Raw genomic sequence first — 24,377 nt, forward strand, 5'->3', positions numbered from 1 at the left:
CACTCCCCTGTTGTCTGAGGGCTTCAGTCAGCTCGTGATGCGACTGAACTGCTCCCTAAAGCATTTTTGTGTTTTGGAGCAAGACAACTTGAGAATAGATATTGAAATTGACAGCATAGGGGACAACTCACACTGGTGGGATATTAGGCTTAATACATCAGCATGCCCTGAGGGTCGTATTATTTCACACGCTCTGGTAGTTCTCCAGGTTGTAATGATATCTTGGGAGTTAAATAAACGTGGGAGTTAAAACCCAAAAAATTTAGTTTGAGGAGTCGGCAAAATGCCTGGCCCTCAAGGTAGGGATTTGTAAGATAGAGCGTACCTGTAGGATTTAGTAAACATTGTTTAACCATTGTTAAATAACTGTAATATGTGACAATGTCTGTTAGAATCCTGAAGCCTGTAGAAAATGGCAAATGGCTGAGAAGCAAAGAAGTAATGTTCTGAAGAAAGATCAGGGCCAGAGACAGGAAGCATTCTATATCTCCGGAAACTGCACAACAGGAACCATTCTATATCTCCGGAAACTGCACAACAGGAACCATTCTATATCTCCGGAAACTGCACAACAGGTGAAGAAAGATATGGGCCAGAGACAGGAACTATTCTATATCTCCGGAAACTGCACAACAGTTGAAGAAAGATAAGGGCCAGAGGCAGGATCCATTCTATATCTCCTGAAACTGCACAACAGTTGAAGATGTCTAGAAATGTTTAAAGTAACAACATCCAACATTGTGTGAAATAAAGTTCTCAGCTAAGGATAACCTTGGTACTGGGAGGATGTTTAACAAGGTCACAAGATGGACATTGAGGGGGCTACAATTAGTCACTGCCACATAGGCAAAACGGAAGAAAAGGCTGTAAAGAGTAGGTACTGAACACCGAAAGCAGCGTGACACCAGAGGACGAGAAGCTTCAGTCAACAGGACACAGCAAGAGTTAAAGAGACCGCGCCACATTCACCCGGAGGGCACGCCGGGGTTTCGAGGAACAGACTGCGACTGTCATTTTGTTAAGTATTACTTCTTTCTCCTGGATGTAAAGTACTTAATAACCTGTTTTACACAATATACCTGTACCCGGAGTGGTTTGTCGTCATCTCGGACAAATTAATTCAGAGCTTTTAAAAGCTACAGATGTAATTAACAGCAGCAATAACAGCAGAATCCAACGCCTGCAGTCACAAGTGGACTCGCTGGTGTTTCAGCAGGTTGGATGACCGAGTGAATCCCTTCCCACACACTGAGCAGGTGAACGGTCTTTCACCAGTGTGAGCACGCTGGTGTGTCAGCAGGTGGGATGACTGAGCAAATTCCTTCCCACACACTGAGCAGGTGAACGGCCTCTCCCCAGTGTGAACTCGCTGGTGTTTCAGCAGGTTGGATGACTGAGTGAATCCCTTCCCACACTCAGAGCAGGTGAATGGCCTCTCCCCAGTGTGAACTCGCTGGTGTTTCAGCAGGGTAGATGACTGAGCGAATTCCTTCCCACACACGGAGCAGGTGAACGGCCTCTCCCCAGTGTGAACACGCTGGTGTGTCAGCAGGTTGGATGACCGAGTGAATCCCTTCCCACACACGGAGCAGGTGAACGGCCTCTCCCCAGTGTGAACTCGCTGGTGCGTCAGCAGGTTGGATGACTGAGTGAATCCCTTCCCACACTCAGAGCAGGTGAACGGCCTCTCTGCGGTGTGACTGTGCCGATGAATTTCCAGCTGGGACGGGTAACTGAATACCTTGCCACAGTCCCCACAATTCCACGGTTTCTCCGTGGTGCAGGTGTCCTTGTGTCTCTCCAGGTTGGACGATCAGTTGAAGCCTCGTCACACACACAACACGTGTACGGTTTCTCCCCACTGTGAATGGTGCAATGTTTTTTCAGGCTGTGTAACTGGTTAAAGCTCTTTCCAGTCAGTGCACTGGAACACTCTCACTCTGGTGTGTGTGTCTCGGTGCTTTTCCAGTCACACTGATGTTTGAAATCTTTTCCCACAGACAGAACAGACAAACATTTCTCCTTCCACATTCAAAGGCTGATGATATTCAGGTCCTGATGAATCGAGTGACTCTGTCAGATCTTAACATAATGTTTGGTTTGAGTTTCCCGTCTGCAAATCCTCCCCTTCTGATACCCTGTAAAAGGAGTTTGTAAAACTCATCACTAAGTACAGGACAGAAATTCAGAACAGATAATTCTAGTTTCTATGGAACATTCCTTCCTCTCTTGTTCCTCCAAAGCTGTAAATCCCCATCCCACACACTCTCCCTCCTCCCTGTGCTGAAATCCCAAACACATCGCACGTCTTAAGACAGTCGGTCCTCTGCTCCCAGTTTTCACCACCAACTCTGACTGGGTTCAGTTACCACATTCAATGGTTCCCCTCCCTCTCCTCCCCTGAAGGTGCTGACTCTGGATGGGTTCAGTTCTACACTCACTGGTCCCCCTCCCTCTCCTCCCCTGAAGGTGCTGACTCTGGCTGGGTTCAGTTCTACACTCACTGGTTCCCCTCCCTCTCCTCCCCTGAAGGTGCTGACTCTGGCTGGGTTCAGTTCCACACTCACTGCTTCCCCTCCCTCTCCTCTCCTGAAGGTGCTGACTCTGGCTGGGTTCAGTTCCACACTCACTGCTTCCCCTCCCTCTCCTCTCCTGAAGGTGCTGACTCTGGCTGGGTTCAGTTCTACACTCACTGGTTCTCCAGGGATTTAAGGTGGTCATGGAAAAAGACAAAGACGGCCCGGAAATAAGGGTTCTAAATTGGGGGAAGGCCGATTTTAATATGATAAGGCAGGATCTGGCCAAAGTGGACTGGGAGCAGCTACTTATAGGAAAATCCACATCAAGACAGTGGGAGACTTTCAGAAGGGAAATAGAGAGAGTACAACGCCAACATGTTCCTGTAAAGGTCAAGGGTGGGACCAACAAGCAAAGGGAACCTTGGATGACAAGGGATATACAAAAATGCATTAGAAATAAAAGGGGGGCTTTTGGCAGTTACAAAAGACTAAAGACGGAAGAAGCCCTAGAGGAGTATAAAAAGTGCAGGGGCATACTTAAAAAAGAAATTAGGAGGGCGAGGAGGGGCCATGAAATAACACTGGCGAGCAAAATAAAGGAAAATCCTAAGATGTTTTATAAGTATATTAAGGGCAAGAGGATAACCAGGGAAAGGGTAGGGCCCATTAGGGGCCAAAGTGGCAATCTGTGTGTAGAGCCAGATGATGTAGGCGGGGTTTTAAATGAATTTTTTGCATCTGTGTTCACTATGGAGAGAGACGATGCAGACATAGAAATCGGGCAAGGGGACTGTGACATACTTGAACATATTAGCATCGAGAGGGAGGAGGTGCTAGCGGTTTTAGCAGGCCAAAAAGTGGATAAATCCCCAGGCCCGGACGAGATGTATCCCAGGCTGCTGTGGGAGGCAAAGGAGGAGATTGCAGGGGCTCTGACACAAATTTTCACAACCTCTCTGGCCACAGGGGATGTACCAGAGGACTGGAGAACAGCTAATGTAGTACCACTATACAAGAAGGGTAGCAGGGATAAACCAGGGAATTACAGGCCAGTGAGCCTAACATCTGTGGTAGGGAAATTATTGGAAAAAATTCTGAGGGACACAATTAGTCTCCACTTGGAGAGGCAAGGATTAATCGGGGATAGTCAGCATGGCTTTGTCAAGGGTAAATCATGTCTGACAAATCTGATTGAATTTTTCGAGGGGGTGACTAGGGGGGTGGATGAGGGAAATGCTGTGGATGTGGTTTACATGGACTTCAGTAAAGCTTTTGACAAAGTCCCGCATAGGAGACTGGTCAAGGTAAGAGCCCATGGGATCCAGGGTGCCTTGGCGCGTTGGATCCTAAACTGGCTGAGTGGCAGGAGGCAGAGGGTGATGGTCGAAGGATGCTTTTGTGACTGGAAGCCTGTGTCTAGTGGGGTACCTCAGGGATCGGTGCTGGGTCCCTTGTTGTTTGTGATCTACATAAATGATTTGGATGAGAATGTAAAAGGTATGATCAGTAAGTTCGCAGATGACACGAAAATTGGTGGGGTGGTAAATTGCGAGGAGGAAAGCCTCAGGCTGCAGGACGATATAAACGGGTTGGTCAGATGGGCGGAAAAGTGGCAAATGGAATTTAACCCTGAAAAGTGCGAGGTGATGCATTTTGGACGGACAAATAAGGCAAGGGAATACACAATGAGTGGTAGGACCCTAGGAAGTACAGAGGGACCTTGGTGTACATGTACATAGATCTCTGAAGGCAGCGGAACAGGTAGATAAGGTGGTTAAAAAGGCATATGGGATACTTGCCTTCATTAGCCGAGGCATAGAATATAAGAGCAGAGAGGTTATGATGGAGCTGTACAAAACGCTGGTGAGGCCACAGCTGGAGTACTGTGTGCAGTTCTGGTCGCCTCACTATAGGAAGGATGTGATTGCTTTGGAGAGGGTGCAGAGAAGATTCACCAGGATGTTACCTGGGATGGAGCACCTCAGCTATGAAGAAAGACTAAACAGGCTGGGGTTGTTTTCCTTGGAGCAAAGAAGGCTGAGGGGGGACCTGATTGAGGTGTACAAAATGATGAGGGGCGTAGATAAAGAGGAACTTTTCCCCTTAGTAGGAGGGTCAATAACAAGGGGGCATAGATTCAGGGTAAGGGGCAGGAGATTTAGAGGGGATTTGAGGAGGAACTTTTTCCACCCAGAGGGTGGTTGGAATCTGGAACTCACTGCCTGAAAGGGTGGTAGAGGCAGGAACCCTCACAACATTCAAGAAGCATTTGGATGAGCACTTGAAATGCCATTGCATACAAGGCTATGGACCAAATGCTGGAAAATGGGATTAGACAGGACAGGGGTGGATGGGCGGCGCGGACACGATGGGCCGAAGGGCCTCTTTCTGTGCTGTAAAACTCTATGACTCTATGACTCCTCCCACTCCTCCCCTGAAGGTGCTGACTCTGGCTGGGTTCAGTTCTACACTCACTGGTTCTCCTCCCACTCCTCCCCTGAAGGTGCTGACTCTGGCTGGGTTCAGTTCTACACTTGTACAAAAGTAAAACACCGTGACTGCTGGAAAACTGAAGTAAAAACAGAAACTGCTGAAAATACTCAGGCAACATCTATGGAGAGAGAAACAGAGTTAACGTTTCAGGTCACTTTCCTATCATCAGAACTCCTTCTGCACTCCACATTGAACAAAGATTGGTCTCAGGGATCAGTTCTGAGTACAAGGGGCAAATCTGTGGCCCGTCTGTTACAAATGTGTGGGCTGTAAACCGTAACCCCAGCACTTCCCAGCGCCTTCCGGAGAGATGGTGAGAAAGCCCCTATAAGACAGGGGGAGGGATCTACAAGAAAGGAAACCAGCCTAAATATAAACAAAACAGGAAAGGAGAGCACAGGAAAGAGTAACGTTTGGGAGAACATTGATCGTCAGAGAAGAAATAGAGTTATAGAACAGGAGTTTAAAAAGAGGGTTAAAAATAAAGTGAGAGGAACTGCTATTAAAAATGAATGAAACTGTCTGTGCAGTAATGTCTGTAATAAAACAGGGGAGTTGGAGGCAATCATGCGTTGACAGGAACCAGACATGGTAGGGATTACTGAGACATGGCTACAGAAAAATTAGGGCTGGGAATTAAACATTGCAGGGTATAATATATTTAGAAATGATAGAGAGGGAAAAAGCGGAGGTGGAGTAGCTGTACTTATTAGGGATAACATAATGGCAGTAGAAAAAAGTGACGCAGCTATCAGCAAGACAGAAATAGAATCCATGTGGATAGACATAAAAGATAATAAAGGATCAATCACACTAATAGGGATAGACTACAGACCACCTATTAGTGCAAGGGAGGTGGAGGAAGAAATAGGCAGTCAAATTAGGGAAATGAGTAAAAAACTTGGAATAATAATCATGGGGGATTTCAACTACGAGATATTAATTGGACAGAAGAGGTAGGTAAAGGGGATAAGGGAATGGAGTTCCATCAATGTGTACAGGACTCCTTTCTAACCCAATATCTACAAAGCTCAACTAGGGAGGATTCACTATTGGATCCAGTAATGGGAGAATGAACCAGTGCAAATAAGAGAAGTAAAAGTAGGGGAACATATAGGCAATAGTGACCATAATATAAGATGCTTTAAGATGATAATTGAGAAGGACATAAGTATGACAAAGACCAGAGTGGAGAAAAGCTGATTTTCAGGGGCTCAGAATAGAACTTGGGAAAATAAAATGGACAACAATATTGACAAACAATGCTGTAGAACAGCAATGGGAAACATTTAAAACAGTGTTCAACAGAATCCAGGAAAAATGTATTCCACTAAAAAACAAGAACAAGCTCAACACTAATGAGACACCGTGGATGAATAAAGCCATAAGGGAAAAATTGAGGATAACAAAAGAGGCATATATTAGGTACATGGACAGCAGGGGAGAGCATGATAAGGGAGAATACAAAGAGATTAGGAGAGAAGTCAAAAAACAATTAGGAAAGCAAAGAGGAACCATGACATTAAATTAGCAAGGAACATAAAACAAAATAGTAAAAACAGGCACGTAAATTAAAAAAGGTTGGAATGGGAATAGGGCCACTAAGGAATGGATAGCATAATACCACAGGCAGCAATAGAGAGATGGCAGAGATATTAAATAATTACTTTGCTTCAGTATTTACCAGGGAGATAGAACAAGTTTAGATGACATCGGATGAAGAGATTAGTAATGAGTTAACTGCATTTAAAATAAAATGGGGAGATATACTAAATAAACTAATGAAACTCAAAGAGGATAAACCCCCTGCTCCGGACGGATTACATCGGCACATTTTAAAAGAATCTAGGGAAGAAATAGCAGAGGCATTACTACACATATTTAGTCATTCATTAGAAAACGGTGTAGTGCCAGAGGACTGGCGGATAGCTAACGTAATACCGTTATTTAAGAAGGGAGATAGAGCATGTCCAGGGAACTACAAATCCGTCCGCTTCACATCGGTGGTAGGAAAAATAATGGACACAGGGAGTGGTTGAAGCGAGTAGTAAGGATACATTTAAGGGGAGGTTGGACAAGCAGATGACGGAGAAGGGAATAGAGGATTATAGATAGAGTTAGATGAGGAAAGACAGGAGTTGGCTCGAGTGGAGCATGAACGCCGGCGTAGACTGGCTGGGCCGAATGGCCTGTTACTGTGCCGTACATTCTATGTAATCCGATGTAATCCCTGTGTGCAGAGTGAGAGTAAAATCAATGAGTCCCTGGTCACTGGAAGCCTGAAGCCCCGCCCACTCATTGTCCCTTTACAAATATAAGAAATCACACAACACCAGGTTATAGTCCAACAGCTTTATTTGAAATCACAAGCTTTCGGAGCGCTGCTCCTTCATCAGGTGAAACTGTTGGACTATAACCTGGTGTTGTGTGATTTCTTACATTTGTCCACCCCAGTCCAACACCGGCATCTCCACACCATCTTTACAAATATGGCCGCGCATGCTCTTTAGCAGTCGATGAAGCAAGATGGCTGCACATTGACCTTTCCATCTTCCTTTGAAAACATGGCGGCCGTTAACCTGGGCCTGTTACCCCGAAAAAGCCCCGGAGCTGCAAACACGGAACCTGTAGGTTCTCATTCGGATCCTGCGGCCTACACCAGGTGTTTATGAAGCTCACCCACCGGGTGCGTTACCTTCCTGCGCCCCGTTGATTCGTAATCGGCGATAAACTGCACCTCCCGCCTAAGTCTGCTTCCCGCACTCGCCTGGCTTTGATCACAGTGATACTGCGCATGCTCCAAATACAGGCGGGCACTGCGCTTGCGCGCTGGGCTCCTCCAGTGTGAATAGGGCACATTCTTCCCCGCGGGGCTTGCTGGGGAACATCCCCGCCATTGCAAGTCCCAATTAGTGAATGAAGAATGAGTTTCTGTGATCACATTGAGAGAAAATTCATCAATAACATAGAAGATAGGAGCAGGAGTAGGGCATTCGGCCCCTCGAGCCTGTTCCGCCATGTAATGAGAATAATTCACACAGAAACCCAAGTGCACGGGCACTCTGCCATGGTTCAGTCCTGGATGTGATTAATAACAGAATCCAGACCCCTGCAGTCACATGTGAACTCACTGGAGTCTCAGCAGGTGAGGTAAACTTCTTCCCACACACGGGATATTGAAACAGCCTCTCTCCAGTATCAATGCCCTGATCGCACATCAGCTGCTTTGAACTTTGAAAGCTTTTCTCTCAGTCAGAGTAGTCAAAGCAACAGTTCTCAATGTGGACACTCTGGAGTGTCAACAGTTGGGACAACGGAGTGAATCCCTTCCCACATGTGAAGTATCTAAACGGTCTCTCTCCGGTGTGACTGTGCTGGTGTGTCAGTAAATGGGATGACTGAATCACTTTCCACATACAGAGCAGTAAACGGATTCTCCCCATTATGAACATGTTCGTGTGCTAATAGGTGAGATGAATGAATGAGTCTCTTTCCACACTCAGCTGGTGAACAGCCTCTCCCTGATGAGACTGTATCCATGTGTTTCCACCTCAGACGGGCAACTGAATGCATTCCCACAGTCCACACATTTACACTGTTGATTCAGGTGGGCGCACGAATCTCACAGGCTAGATGATTTGTTAAAGGTGGATCCGCACATAAAACATGTGTCCTGTTTCTCCCCGCTGTGATTAGTGCTTTTTCCTTCTATATCCAAAGGCCGATGATATTCAGGTCCTGATGAATCCAGTGAATCTGTCAGATCTTGACGCAACGTTTGGTTTGAGTTTCGCTCTGCAAATCCTCCCCTTCTAATACCCTGCAAATGGTGTTTACAACACGATAGAAATTCAGAACAGACAAAACTAGTCTCTATAGACAATTTCTTCCCTCCAGTCCATCCTAAGCTGTAAATTCTCCATTCTATGCACCTTCTATACTTACTGTCTAAAAACAACATTCATTACACCATCTGTGATTTTGTTTCTCCCCTTCTCTCTAGAAGGTGCTGAATCTGACTGGGTGCAACAACAAGAACAACAACTTGTATTTATATAGCACCTTTAACATAGTAAAATGTCCCAAGGCGCTGCACAGGAGGAATTTGACACTGAGCCACATAAGGAGAAATTAGGGCAGATGACCAAAAGATTGGTCAAAGAGGTAAGTGTTAAGATGCGTCTTTAAAGGAGGAGAGGTAGCGAGGTGGAGAGGTTTAGGCAGGGAATTGCAGAGCTTAGGGCCAAGGCAACAGAAGGCAATGCCACCAAAGGTTGAGCGATTATAATCAAGGATGCTCAAAAGGGCAGAATTAGAGGAGTGCAGATATCTCAGGGGATTGCAGTGCTGGAGGAGATTACAGAGATAGGGAGGGGAGATGGCATGAGGGATTTGAAAACAAGGATAAGAATTTTGAATTCGAGGCACTGCTTAGCCAGGAGCCAATGCAGGTCAGCGAGCACAGAGGTGATGGGTGAACGGGAATTGGTGCAATTTAGGACACAGTCCGAGTTAAGACATGGGCAGCCAATTTTTGGATCACCTCCAGTTTATGTAGTGTAGAATGTGGGAGGCCAGCCAGGAGTGCATTGGAGTAGTTAAGCCTAGAGGTAACAAAGGCATGGATGAGGGTTTCAGCAGCGGATGAGCTGAGGTAAGGGCGGAGACGGGCGATGTTATGGAGGTGGAAGTAGGCAGTCTTTGTTATGCTGCGGATATGTGGTCGGAAGCTCATTTCAGGGTCAAATATGACACCAAGGTTACAAACAGTATGGTTCAGCCTCAGACAGATGTCAGGGGGAGAGTTGGAGTCAGTGGCTAGGGACCTAAAACAATGGCTTTGGTCTTCCTAATATTTAATTGGAGAAAATTCTGCTCATCCAGAACTGTATGTCAGAGAAGCAGTCTGACAGTTTAGACACCGTGAAGGGGTCGAGAGAAGAGGTAGTGAGGTAGAACTGGGTATTATTAGCCTACATGTGGAAACTGATGCTGAGTTTTCGGATGATGTCACCAACGGGCAAAATGTAGATGCGCAATAGGAGTGGCCAAGGCTAGATCCTTGGGGGACACCAGAGGTAACAATGCATGAGTGGGAAGAGAAGCTGTTGCAGGTGATTCTCTGGCTACGATTTGATAGATAAGAATGGAACCAGGTGAGTGCAGTCCCACCCAGCTGGACGATGATGCAATTAGCTCACCTCTACATTTTGGTAGGAAGAACGAGGAGAGGCATTGGCTCAGAAATTCGGGTCAGAGGCTTCCCACGCGTGCAAACCGCTGAACTCCACTTACCTAGTGCGCCGGCCATTGTGCTGTGGGACCACGTGGGATTCCAATCCTGGGCCTGCTCCAACTGCCGGCGCGCAGTGCTTGCATATCCCAGGGTCGCAGTTAGTTCAACGTGTCCCCTGGGATCACGTGGGCCATGGAGAGCCAATGGTAGCAGGGAATCTGTATTCATAGATTTGACAGGAAGACCTGTCAAATTTATGAATACAATTCAACCCCAAAACATCACTAAAACTTCAAATAATTTTTTTTTTAAATCACATTTTTAAAATATCTATAAATTACATAAAATAACTAATTTAAACAAAAATTTAAATTTTTGAATAATTTAATTACAGTGTCTAACAGGGCTAAAAATAAACTTACCTTTCTTTAAAGTATTTAAAAGTAATAAGCCTGTGGAAAAAATGTTTTATTTTTACTTAATTCACCACTTACCTTGTTAAAAGCAGGCCTTGTGACTGCTTTTTACAAGCATAGCTCCTGGAGACTTACCCTCCCGGAGAAACCTGCAAAAAAAACAGGAGTTCCAGCTCTACGCGCTGCCTCTCCGGCGTTCGAACTGTGAACCCCTTCCTTTAAGGGAACAGAAGTTCCGGTTTCCCATGCATGCGCAGTGCATGCACGAAATCGGCACTTTTGTTGGGGCTACGGGTAAGTACCCAACGCGTACTCACCCGTGGGGACCCGAAGTTCTGGATACTATAAATGAAAAGGTACAATTCTAAAGTGGGTGCAGGAACAGAGGGACCTGGGGGTTTATGTTGAAGGTGGCAGAGCAGGTTGAGAAAGCAGTTAAAAAAGCGTACAGGATTCTGGGCTTCATAAATAGAGGCATAGAGTACAAAAGCAAGGAAGTTATGATGAACCTTTAGAAAACACTGGTTCGGCCTCAACTGGAATATTGCATCCAATTCTGGGCACCGCAGTTTAGGAAGGATGTGAAGGCCTGAGAGAGGGTGCAGAAAAGATTGACAAGAATGTTTCCAGGGATGAGGGGCTTGAGTCACGTGGATAGACTGGAGAAGCTAGATGACAGGAGGATATCAATGGACTGGTCAGGTGGAATGGAATTCAATCCGGGGAAGTGTGAGTTCATGCATTTGGAGAGGCGTAACAAGGCAAGGGAATACACAATAAATGGTATGACACTGAGAAGTGCAGAGGATCAGAGGGACCTTGGTGTGCATGTCCACAGATCCCTGAAGGTAGCAGGACAGGTAGATAAGGTGGTTAAGAAGGCATACAGGATAATTGCCTTTATTAGCTGAGGCATAGAATATAAGAGCAGGGAGGTTATGCTTGAACTGTATCAAACACTAGTTAGGCCACAGCTAGAATACTGCATGCAGTTCCGTTCACCACATTACAGGAAGGATGTGATTGCACTAGAGGGGGTGCAGAGGATATTTACGAGGATGTTGCCTGGGTTGGGGAATTTTAGCTATGAGGAAAGATTGGATAGGCTGGGATTGTTTTCTTTGTAACAGAGGAGGCTGAGGGGAGACCTAATTGAGGTGTATAAAATTATGAGGGGCCTAGAAAGAGTGGATAGGAAGGACCTATTTCCCTTAACAGAAGGATCAATAACCAGGTGACATAGATTTAAAGTATAGGATTCCCTCCCCAACTGCGGGGGATATGTCCCTGAAAACCCCTGTGGTTAGTAAAACCGCGGTTGGCAAATTCAGTATAAATGTGTATAAACACAATAAAATGAATATAAAAAGCATATAAATAGCGTAAAAATCATGTTATTTACCTTATTCCTAAATTAAAAACCACGGATACGCGAATTTCACCGCCGCGGTTGGCGAAAATTGTCGCAGAGTGGAAACCATGTATACGTGAAATTCGCGTATGGCATAACCACGGTTGGGGCGGGATTCCTGTAATTAGTCGGAAGTTTAGAGGGAATTTTAGGAGAATTTTTTTTCACCCAGAGGGTGGTGGGGGTCTGGAACTCACTGCCTGAAAGGGTGGTAAAGGCAAAGCCCCTCATCACATTTGAAAAGTACTTGGATATGCACTTGAAGTGCTGTAACCTGCAAGGATACGGACCAAGTGCTGGAAAGTGGGATTAGGCTGGACAGCTCTTTATCGGCCGGCACAAACAAGATGGGCCGAATGGCCCCCTTCTGTGCTGTAAATTTCTATGATTCTAAGCTGGGATTGTTTTCCTTAGAGCAGAGAAGATTGAGAGGAGATTTGATAGAGGTGTTCAGAATCATGAGGTGTCCAGACAGAGTAGATAGAGAGAAAGTGTTCCCATTGGTGGAAGGGTCAGAGAACCAGAGGACACAGATTTAAGGTGATTGGCAGAAGAACCAAAGGTGACATGAGGAAAGTCTTTTACGCAGCGAGTGGTTATGATCGGGAATGCACTGCCTGAAAGTGTGGTGGAGACAGATTCAATCGTGGCTTTCAAAAGGGAATTGGATAAGAACCTGAGGAAAATAAATGTCAGGGCTCCGGGGAAAGGGTGGGGTAGTGGGACTAGCTGAGGTGCTCTTGCAGAGAGCTGGCACGGGCATGACAGGCCGAATGGTCACATTCTGTGCTGTAACCATTCTATGATTCGATGTATTGATATAGTTAATCTTCATTTATTCCAATTTTAATAACTTTTGCTGAATGTGGCCCTCACCAAGGGCCAGGATATCACATTCGGCCCACCATGGAAAATTAGATTGACACTCCTGAGGTGGACAATGTCAACCAGATTCCCCTCATCCCTGAACCCAGCAACTTCTTCACAAAATTCAAGCAATTTAGCCTTGTTTTCTGGAAGCCATGTTGAATATCTCGAATGGCTTCTTCCCTTTCCCTGTGATCGAAAACAGCACCACTTAGGGACCCTTCAGGCACCTTCCCTGTGATCAATATCACTCTGATGGTTCTCTAGTTCTCTTAGGATCCCTTCAGGCATCTTCCCTGTGATCAATATCACTCTGATGGTTCTCTAGTTCTCTTAGGATCACTTCAGGCACCTTCCTTTTGATCGATATCACACTGATGGGTCTCTAGTTCCCTGGCTCGGATTTGTCCTCAATTTGGAAAATGGGAACTATGTGAGCTACCTTCCAATCTCAGGGAGCAATCCCTGACTCTATTAATTAATCAAGGATAGTCAGCATGGCTTTGTCAGGGGGAGATCATGTCTACCCAATTTGATTGAATTTTTTGAGGAGGTGACTAGGTGTGTGGATGAGAGTAGTGCAGTTGATGTAATCTACATGGACTTCAGTAAGACTTTTGAAAAAGTATTTTTGACAAAGCATGGGAAACTGGTCAAGAAGGTAAGAGCCCATGGTATCCAGGCTAATTTGGTACATTGGATCCAAATTTGGCTTAGTGGCAGGAGGCAGAGGGCGATGGTCGAAGGTTTTTTTTGTGTCTGGAAGCCTGTGTCCAGTGGTGTACCACAGGGATCGGTGCTGGGTCCTTTGCTGTTTGTAGTGTACATAAATGATTTAGATATGAATGTAGGAGGTATGATCAGTAAGTTTGCAGATAACAAAAAAATTGGTGGAGTGGTAAATAGCGAGGAGGGAAGCCTCAGGCTACAGGAAGATATAGACGGGATGGTCAGATGGGCAGAACAGTGGCAAATGGAATTTAACCCTGAAAAGTGTGAGGTGATGCATTTTGGACGGACTAACAAGGCAAGGGAATACACAATGAATGGTAATACCCTAGGAAGGACAGAGGATCAGCGGGACCTTGGTGTGCATGTACATAGACCCCTGAAGGCAGCAGGACAGGTAGATAAGGTGGTTAAAAAGGCATATGGGATACTTGCCTTCATTAGCTGAAGCATAGAATATAAGAGCAGGGAGGTTATGATGGAGCTGTACAAAACACTAGTTAGGCCACAGCTGGAATACTGTGTGCAGTTCTGGTCGCCACACTATAGGAAGGATGTGATTGCATTGGAGAGGGTGCAGAGGAGATTCACCAGGATGTTACCTGGGCTGGAGCGCTTCAGCTAAGAAGAGAGACTGGACAGGCTGGGGTTGTTTTCCTTAGAGCAGAGAAGGCTGAGGGGGGACCTGATTTGAGGTGTACAAAATTATGAGGGGCATAGATAGGGTAGATAGAAAGGAACTATTCCCCTTAGTAGAGGGGTCAATAACCAGGTGGTATAGTTTCAAGGTAAGGGGCAGGAGGTTTAGAGGGGATTTGAGGAAAAACTTTTTCACCCAGAGGCTGGTTGGAATCTGGAACTCACTGCCTGAAAGGGTGGTAGAGGCAGGAAACCTCACAACATTCAAGAAGCATTTACATGTGCACTTGAAACGCCATAGCATACAAGAATACAGACCAAGTGCTGGAAAATGGGATTAGAATAGACAGGGCTTGATGGGGGGCGCGGACACGATGGACTGAAGGGCCTCTTCCTGTGCTGTATAACTCTATGACTGGAATGAACTGAAGACACGGGCAAGGGGCTCACAGAGCACATATCCGATCTCTTTGAACACCCTTGGGTGGAAATTCTCTGGACCTTACAGGCCTCAAGATCAACCCGCATGGTGACTTTGGTTTCAGTAAAGAGAGACGAGAAAGACCAATGTGCTGTTTGCCCCTCTCAGTGTGGCCCTGAAGGACTGTGTCCAGGTTGTAGTTCTGTTACCGCCATATGACCCTTCCCCCAGATTGTCCTTTCTGAGCTCCAGCCAAGTGATGCTAAACACTCAGGTGGGAATGACAAAAATCCACAACAATGTCTTTAAAGCAAACTGATTTATTTGACATTTATCCAGAATATTAAACTCAGCCCAGTTACAGGGGTTATTAACATCAGCAGAAACAAACCCCAACTGTAAGAATGAACACGATTCAGTCCTGGGTGTAATTAACAGCAGCAATAACAGCAGAATCCAACCTCTGCAGTCACTTGTGAACTCGCTGGTATTTCAGCATAGAAACATAAAAACATCGAAGATAGGAGCAGGAGTAGGCCATTCGGCCCTTTGAGCCTGCTCCGCCATTCAATGAGATCATGGCTGATCATCCAAATTCAGTACCCTGTCCCTGCCTTCACCCCATATCCCTTGATCCCTTTAGCCTCTAGAAATATATCCAACTCTTTCTTGAATATATTTAATGAACTGGCCTCCACTGCCCTCAGCGACAGAGAATTCCACAGGTTCACCACTCGTTGGGTGAAGAAATTCCTCCTCATTTCAGTCCTAAATGGCTTACCCCTTATCCTTAGACTATGATGGACTCCCCGGCCATCAGAAACATCCTTCCTGCATCTAGTCTGTCCAGACCTGACAGAATTTTATAGGTTTCGATGAGAACCCCTCTCAATCTTCTGAACTCCAGTGAGTATAAGCCCAATCGACATAATCTCTCCTCATACGTCATTCCTGCCATCCCAGGTATCAGCCTGGTGAATCTTCGCTGCACTCCCTCCATGGCAAGAACGTCCTTCCTCAGGTAAGGTGACCAAAACTGCACACAATACTCAAGGTGTGGTCTCACCAAGGCCCTGTACAACTGTAGCAAGACATCCTTGTTCCTGTACTCAAACGCTCTTGCTACGAAGGCCAACATACCATTTGCCTTCTTAACCGCCTGCTGCACCTGCATGCTTACCTTCAGAGACTGGTGCACAAGGACACCCAGGTCTCTTTGCACTTCCCCTTCTCCCAATCTATTGCCATTCAAATAATAATCTGCCTTCTTGTTTTTGCCACCAAAGTGGATAAACTCACATTTATCCACATTATAGTGCATTTGCCATGTTTCTGCCCAATCACCCAACCTGTCCAAATCGTACTGGATTTTCACGAAATCCTCCTCACAGCTTACCCTCCCAGCCAGCTTTGTGTCATCTGCAAATTTGGAGATATTACTTCCAATTCCCTCATCCAGATCATTAATGTATATTGTGAACAGCTGGTGTCCTAGGACCAATCCTTGTGGTACCCCACTAGTCACTGCCTGCCACTCGGAAAACGACCCATTTATTCCAAATCTTTGCTTTCTGTCCACCAACCAGTTCTCTATCCAAGTCAATACCTTGCCCCCAATCCCATGTGCCTTAATTTTGCACGCTAATCTCTTATGTGGAAACTTATCGAAAGCCTTCTGAAAGTCCAAATACACCACATCCACTGGTTCTCCCTTATCTATCTTACCAGTTACATCCTCAAAAAATTCCAGTAGATTAGGCAAGCATGATTTACCTTTTGTAAATCCATGTTGACTTTGTCTGATCCTGTCACTGCTTTCCAAGTGCTCTGCTATTACATCTTTTATAATAGACTCTAGCATTTTCCCCACTACCAATGTCAGGCTTACCGGTCTATAATTCCCCGCTTTTTCTCTACCACCTTTTTTGAATAGTGGGGTAACATTAGCTACCCTCCAATCCATGGGTACCGTTCCAGAGTCTACCGAGTTCAGGAAGATGACCAGCAATGCATCTACTATCTCTAGGGCCACTTCCTTAAGTACCCTGGGATGCAGACCATCAGGCCCTGGGGATTTATCGGCCTTCAGTCCCATCAATTTTCCTAACACCATTTCCCTACAAATGCTGATTTCTTTCAGTTCCTCCCTTTCATCAGACCCTATGTTCCCCGGCATCTCTGGGAGGTTATTTGTGTCCTCCTTTGTGAAGACTGAACCAAAGTATGTGTTTAGTTGGTCTTCCATTTCCTTGTTTCCCATTATAAATTCCCCTGATTCTGACTGTAAGGGACCTATGCTTGACTTCACCAATCTTTTTCTCTTAACACATCTATAAAAGCTTTTACAGTCAGTTTTCATGTTCCCTTTTAGCTTACTCTCATATTCTATTTTCCCTTTCTTAATTAATCCCTTTGTCCTCCTTTGTTGAATCCTAAACTGCTCCCAATTCTCAGGATTATTGCTTTTTCTAGCCAATTTATATGTCCTCTCCTTGGCTTTATGCTATCCCTAATTTCCCTTGTTAGCCACGGTTGAGTCACCTTTTTTGTTTTATTTTTATGCCAAACTGGGATGAACAAATTCTGTAGCTCATCCATTTGGTCTTTGAATGTTTGCCATTGCCTATCCACCGTCAACAATTTGAGTGCCATTCCCCAATCAATCCTACCCAACTCGCTCCTCAGACCATCGTAGTTTCCTTTATTTAAATTGAGTACCCTTGTCTCTGAGTCAACTACTTCATTCTCCATCTTAATGAAGAATTCGATCATATTATGATCGCTCCGACCCAAGGGGCCTCGTACAACAAGATTGCTAATTAATCATTTCTCGTTACATAATACCCAGTCTTAGATGGCCTGATCTCTGGTTGGTTCCTCGACATATTGGTCCAGGAAACCATCCCGTAAACACCCCAGGAATTCCTGCTCCACAGTATTGTTACTAATTTGGTTGGTCCAATCTATATATAGATTAAAGTCACCCATGATAACTGCTATGCCCTTATCACACGCATCTCTGATTTCCCGTTTAATGACATCCCCAACCTCCGCATTACTGTTTGGAGGTCTGTATGCAACTCCCACTAATGTTTTCTGCCCCTTGGTATTTCTCAGCTCTACCCATACAGATTCTGCATCATCAGAGCTAATATTCTTCCTTACTATTGTGTTAATCTCCTCTTTAACCAGCAATGCTACCCCACCTCCTTTTCCTTTTTACCTGTCTATCCTGAATATTGAATACTCCTGGATGTTGAGTTCCCAGCCTTGGTCACCCTGGAGCCATGTTTCCATAATCCCAATCATATCATATCTGTTTACATCTATTTGCACAGCTAATTCATCCACCTTATTACGAATGCTCCTCGCATTAAGACACAAAGACTTCAGGCTTGTTTTTTTAACACTCTTAGACCTTTTAGAATTATTATTTACTGTGGCCATGTTTGATTTAAACCATTGATTTCTTTGACTGCCACTTTTGCCTTTCTCCTTCCTGTATTTTGCTTCTATCCTTGTTTCCCTTTCCTCTGTCTCCCTGCATAGGTTCCCAACCCCTGCCATTTTAGTTTAAACCCTCCTCAACAGCACTAGCAAACACTCCCCCTAGGGCATCGGTCCCGGACCTGCTCAGGTGCAAACCATCCAGTTTGTACTGGTCCCACCTCCTCCAGAGTCAGTTCCAATGTCCTAGGAATTTGAATCCCTCCCCGTTGCACCATTCCTCTTGCCACTTAGTTATCTGAAATATCCTTCTATTTCTACTCTGACTAGCATGTGGCACTGGTAGCAATCCTGAGATTTCTACCTTTGAGGTCCTATTTTTTAATTTAGCTCCTAACTCCAAATATTCAGCTTTTAGGATCTCATCCCGGTTTTTACCTATATCGTTGGTACCTATATGCACCACGACAACTGGCTGTTCACCCTCCCCCTCCAGAATGCCCTGCAGCCGCTCCAAGACAACCTTTACCCTTGCACCAGAAGGGTTTCGACCCAAAACATCAACTCAAATTTCTCTCCACGGATGTTGCCTGACCTGCTGAGTTTTTCCAGCATTTTCTGTTGTTATCCTGGAGTCTCGTTTGCTGCCGCAGAAACACCTATCCATTCCCCTTACAATAGAATCTCCTATTACTATAGCTCTCCCACTCCTTTTCCTCCCGTCCTGTGCAGCAGAAACACCCCTGGTGCCAGGAAGTTGGGTGCTGCTGCTTTCCCCCGATAAGCCATCTCCCTCAACAATATCCAAAGTGTTATATCTGTTTGAGAGGGGGATGGCCACAGGGGACCCCTGCACTACCTGGAAAGACACAAGTGCAGTCACACTGGGGAGAGGCCGTTCACCTGCTCTGAGTGTGGGAAGGGATTCACTCAGTCATCCAGCCTGCTGAAACACCAGCATGTCCACACTGATGGGAGACCTTTTAAATGTTCTGACTGTGAGAAGAGATTTAAAAGCAAAAAGCATCTAAACATAGAAGATAGGAGCAGGCCATTCGGCCCTTCGAGCCTGCTCCGCCATTCAACGAGATCATGGCTGATCATCCAAACCCTAGCACCCGGTCCCTACACCGACAGCCATCCCACCCAAGCTCTATCCCCGTAACCCCGCGTATTTAATCCCCCCTAACACTAAGGGCCAATTTTTTTTATCATGGCCAATCAACCTAACCCGCACATCTTTGGACTGTGGGAGGAAACTGGAGCACCCGGAGAAAACCCATGTAAACACGGGGAGAATGTGCAAACTCCACACAGACAGTCACCCGAGGCCGGATTTGAACCCGGGTCCCTGGCGCTGTGAGGCAACAGTGCTAACCACTTTGCCACCATGCTGCCCACCGTACTGAGACACCAGCGAGTTCACACCAGGGAGAGGCCGTTCACTGCTCCGTTGTGTGGGAAGAGATTCACTCTCTCATCCAACTTTCTGACACATCAGCGAGATCACACTGGGGAGATGCCGTTCACCTGCTCTGTGTGTGGGAAGGGATTCACTCAGTCATCCAACCACCTGAAACACGAGCATGTTCACACTGATGGGAGACTTTTTAAATGTTCTGACTGTGAGAAGAGATGTAAAAGCAAAAAGCATCTGCTGAGACACCAGCAAGTTCACACCGGGGAGAGGCCGCTCACCTGCTCTGTGTGTGGGAAGGAATTCACTTGTTCATCCCACCTTGTAACTCACCAACAAGTTCACACTAGGGGGAGGCCATTCACCTGCTCTGTGTGTGGGAAGGGATTCACTCAGTCATCCACCCTGCTGAGACACCAGCGAGTTCACAAGTGACTGCAGGGGTTTGATTCTGCTGTTATTGCTGCTGTTAATCGCAGCCTGGACAGAACCGTGTTCATTCTCACAGTTGGTGTTTGTTTCTGCTGATGTTAATAACTTCTGTTACTAGGCTGGAGTTTAATATTCTGGATATATGTCAAATAAATCAGTTTGCTTTAAATGCATTGTTTTAGATATTTATCGTTCCCACCTGAGTATGAAATGTGTCCCAGCCACTCTCATGGTTCAGAGCTCCTAGGCATGGAACAGAAGGCTCCTTTACAAATGCGTTTAGAGTCAGGAAGAACAACAGTGAATGCTGGAAACGTGCTGTCAAATCAGAGATTGGTGTCAAACTGCGATCTGTTCCTTACTGAATGTGAAACGGCAGGGTTAAGTTTCTAGTCTAAAAATGAGTGGTAATTATTCCACGAGGATTTAATATGTGTGTGACAGTCCTGTGTCTACCATTTTAAGGCAGGTGTTAGCTCATTTAAAATAAACCCGTTTAACATAAATTAGTTAAAGTCTGCATTAAAATTGCAGAGGGAGGAGTTCACAGGAGCCTGTTAACTGCTGGTACAATTATACAGCAGACATTTGATCTGCAGATAAAGAAGGACATGCAGCGTGTTTCCAGGAATTCACTGTTTTATTGATTTGTGCGTGTTAATAAACCCCAAGAGAAGGAGTGTGGTCAGGGAGCGTCTGTTAATGGAGGAGAAAGGGTGAGTGCTCAGGGAGTGTCCGTAAATGGAGGAGAAAGGGAGAGTGGTCAGGGAGCGTCTCAATGGAGGAGAAATGGTGAGTGGGCAGAGAGTGTCTGTAAATGGAGGAGAAAGGGAGAGTGGTCAGGGAGCATCTGTAAATGGAGGAGAAATGGTGCGTGGTCAGTGAGTGTCTGTAAATGGAGTAGAAAGGGAGAGTGGGCAGGGAGCATCTTTAAATGGAGGAGAAAGGGAGAGCGGTCAAGGAGTATCTGTAAATAGAGGCGAAATGGTGAGTGGGCAGGGAGCGTCTGTAAATGGAGGAGAAAGGCAGAGTGGTCAGGGAGCATCTGTAAATGAAGGAGAAATATAGTGGTCAGGGAGCGTGTGTAAATGGAGGAGAAAGAGTGAGCGGTTAGGGAGCATCTGTAAATGGGCGAGAACGAGTGAATGGTCAGGGAGTGTCTGTAAATGGAGGAGAAGTAGTGGTCAGGGAGCATCTGCAAAATGAGGAGAAATAGCGAGTGGTCAGGGAACATCTGTAAATGGAGCAGAAAGGGTGAGTGGTCAGGGAGCATTTGTAAATGGAGGAGAAATGGTGCGTGGTCAGGGAGCGTCTGTAAATGGAGGAGAAAGAATGAGTGGTCAGGGAACATCTGTAAATGGAGGAGGCAGGGTGAGTGGTCAGGGAGTGTCTGTAAATGAAGGAGAAAGAGTGAGTGGTCAGGGAGCATTTGCAAGTGTAGGAGAAATGGTGAGTGATCAGGGAGCGCCTGTAAATAGAAGAGAAATGGTGAGTGGTCAGGGAGCATCTGTAAAAGGGTGAGAAAAGGTTAGTGGTCAGGGAGCTTCTGTAATTGGAGGAGAAACGGTGAATGGTCAGGGAGCATCTGTAAATGGAGGAGAAATGGTGCATGGTCAGGGAGTGTCTGTAAATGGAGGAGAAAGGGTGAGTGGTCAGGGAGCATCTGTAAATGGAGGAGAAATGGTGCATGGTCAGGGAGCATCAGTAAATGGAGGAGAAATGGTGCGTGGTCAGGGAGCATCTAAATGGAGGAGAAAGAGTGAGTGGTCAGGGAGCGTCTGTAAATGAAGGAGAAAGACTGAGTAGTCAGGGAGCGTCTGTAAATGGAGGAGAAAGGGTGAGTGGTGAGGGAGCGTCTGTAAATGGAGGAGAAATGGTGACTGGTCAGGGAGCATCTGTAAATGGAGGAGAAATAGTGAGTGGTCAGAGAGTGTCTGTAAATGAAGATGAAATGGTGAGTGGTCAGGGAGCGTCTGTAATTGAAGGAGAAAGAGTGAGTGGTCAGGGAACGTCTGTAAATGAAGGAGAAAGTGTAAGTGGTCAGGGAGTGTGTGTAAATGGAGGAGAAATAGTGAGCGGTTAGGGAGAATCTGTAAAAAAATGTTTATTAATTGATGGGATGTGGGCGTCGCTGGCTAGGCCTGCATTTAGTGCCCATGCCTACTTGCCCTTGAGAAGATGGTGGTGAGCCACCTTCTTGAACCGCTGCAGTCCATATGGTGTAGGTACACCCACAATGCTGTTAGGAAGGGAGGCCCAAGTCAGGATGGTGTGTGGCTTGGATGGGAACTTGTAGGTGGTGATGTTCCCATGCATCTGCTGCCCTTGTCCTTCTAAAATGGAAAAGAAAGGGTGAATGGTCAGGAAGCATCTGTAAATGGAGGAGAAATAGTGGTCAGGGAGCATCTGCAAATTGAAGAGAAAGAGCGAGTGGTCAGGGAGCGTCTGAAAATGGAGGAGTAAGAGTGAGTGGTCAGGAGCAGCCCGACTAGAGCGGGCCTGTGTGGGAACACAGCATCGGCGGCAGTTCAAACCGGCGGCAGTGAGTGAGGAGCAGCCCGACCAATTCAACAGCAGGGGAGAGAGGTAAAAAGTAATCAAAGTGTGACGTCACCAGGAAGCAGGTAAGTGATTGATTGGTGAGTATTTGGTTGGTGAGTATATCTCTTTTTTTTTAAACTTTAACTCTGGTTTATAGTTTCTAAGGTCTCTCTGGTATAGCAGGGACTGTTGGTAAACCAGTTAACTGTAGTGTAATTAGTGGGATTGATTGATTTAATTTAAATTCAATTAATTAAAGGGTAAGTCATGGCAGGACAGCCGGGCCCTGTGATCTGCTCCTCCTGCGATATGTGGGAACGCAGGGACACTTCCGGTGTCCCTGACAACTACATGTGCAGGAAGTGCATCCAGCTGCAGCTACTGACAGACCGCATTGCGGCACTGGAGCTGTGATTGGACACATACTGGAACGTTCACGATGCTCAGGACAACGTGAATAGCACATTTACGGAGTTGGACACACCACAGGTAGAGGTTGGGCAGGAAGAAAGGGAACGGGTGACCAACAGGCAGAGTACTAGGTGCAGGCAGGTAGTGCAGGGGTCCCCTGTGGCCATCCCCCTCTCCAACAGATACACCACTTTGAGTACTGTTGGGGGGGATGGCTTATCAGAGGAAGGCAGCAGCAGCCAACTTCCTGGCACCAGGGGTGGCTCTGCTGCACAGAATGGGAGGAAAAAGATGGGTAGAGCTATAGTAATAGGGGATTCAATTGTAAGGGGAATAGATAGGCATTTCTGCGGCCGCAAACGAGACTCCAGGATGGTGTGATGCCTCCCTGGTGCAAGGGTTAAGGATGTCTCCGAGCGACTCCAGAACATCTTGGAAGGGGAGGGTGAAGAGCCAGTTGTCGTGGTGCATATAGGCACCAACGATATAGGTAAAAAGCGGGATGAGGTACTAAAGGCGGAGTATAGGGAGTTAGGAGATAAATTAAAAAACAGGACCTCAAAGGTAGTAATCTCAGGATTGCTACAAGTGCCACATGCTAGTCAGAGTAGAAATAGAAGGATACTTCAGATGAATACGTGGCTAGAGGAATGGTGCCAGGGGGAGGGATTCAAGTTCCTGGGACATTGGAACCGGTTCTGGGGGAGGTGGGACCAGTTCAAACCGGACAGTCTGCACCTGGGCAGGGCTGGAATCAATGTCCTGGGGGGAGTGTTTGCTAGTGCTGTGGGGGAGGGTTTAAACTAAAATGGCAGGGGGTTGGGAACCTGAGAAGGGAGACAGAGGAAAGGGAAACAAGGATAAAAGCAAAAGATAGGAAGGAGAAAAACAAAAGTGGCAGTCAGAGAAATCAACGGTTTAAATCAAACATGGCCACAGTAAATAATAATTCTAATAGGTCTAAGAGCATTAAAAAAACAAGCCTGAAGGCTTTGTGTCTTAATGCAAGGAGCATTTGTAATAAAGTGGATGAATTGGCTGCGCAAATAGAAGTAAACAAATACGATTTGGTTGGGATTACGGAAACGTGGCTCAAGGAAGGCCAGGACTGGGAACTCAACATCCAGGGGTATTCGATATTCAGGAAAGATAGGCAAAAAGAAAAGGGAGGTGGGGTAGCATTACTGGTTAAAGAAGGGATTAACACAATTGTAATGAAGGATATTAGCACTGATGATGTGGAATCTGTATGTGTAGAATTGAGAAATACTAAGGGGAAAAAACCGTTAGTGGGAGTGGTTTATAGACCTCCAAACAGTAAGGCGGAGGTTGGGGATAGCATTCAAAGAGAAATTAAAGAAGCGTGCAATAAGGGCACAGCAGTCATCATGGGTGACC

The sequence above is a fragment of the Somniosus microcephalus genome, chromosome 4, assembly GCF_052327205.1.
Source record: "Somniosus microcephalus isolate GS21.2 chromosome 4, FLI_Smic_1.0, whole genome shotgun sequence".
NCBI lineage: Eukaryota > Metazoa > Chordata > Chondrichthyes > Squaliformes > Somniosidae > Somniosus > Somniosus microcephalus.